Genomic DNA, 687 nt, shown 5'->3' on the forward strand with positions numbered 1-687 from the left:
CTTGCCACACAGAAAGTTCTTCGAGCTCAGTTCTTAGTTCCACAAGAATTTCTGTTGGAAGCTTATCGCACTCGTCTGAGTGCTCAATGAGGTGGCTCTCGTGTACCCGCAATGCGGACGATAACTGTAGTGCTCGCCCCTGGCGAAAGCGCTACAGATGATGAAGCGCTCTTTAAGCGATGGGTGCAACGGCACCGGAAGCTTTCCTCACTGTATAACTAACAGTTGAGATACAAGGAAGTGGACGTGCGTGTGGAGCGACACGTCCGATATGAGTTTGCCAAACTCAAGGCAGGCCTTCGACTTTCTTCGGATTGTGGCCCTGCGACGTATGGGTCAAACCCTAACGCCCTCGCGAGCTCTGTGTCTGCGGTCGCAAGAGCTCAGGGCTACTGCTTGAGCTCAGCTCTTGGCCCTCCTACTTCCCTGATTATTGCCGGGAAGCGTGAGGCGTCCTGATCTTTCTGATCAGAAGCGTCCACGGCGACTGGACAATCTTGCCGAAGTGGCGTCTCAAACTCCCATGAGTTTTCGGAAACGGGATATCCCTCCACTTCACCAGATATTGGGTTTGACCCTGGTGACGACGTCGTCTGACGAGACGTTTCACGTAATAGTGGACGTCACCATTCTCATCGAGAAGAGTCGGTGGCGGGTGGTGACGACCGGGTCGACCGCCGTCCGGTG

Source organism: Plasmopara halstedii, assembly GCF_900000015.1.
Source record: "Plasmopara halstedii genome assembly, contig: Scaffold_430, whole genome shotgun sequence".
In the NCBI taxonomy this organism is placed as follows: Eukaryota; Oomycota; class Peronosporomycetes; order Peronosporales; family Peronosporaceae; genus Plasmopara; species Plasmopara halstedii.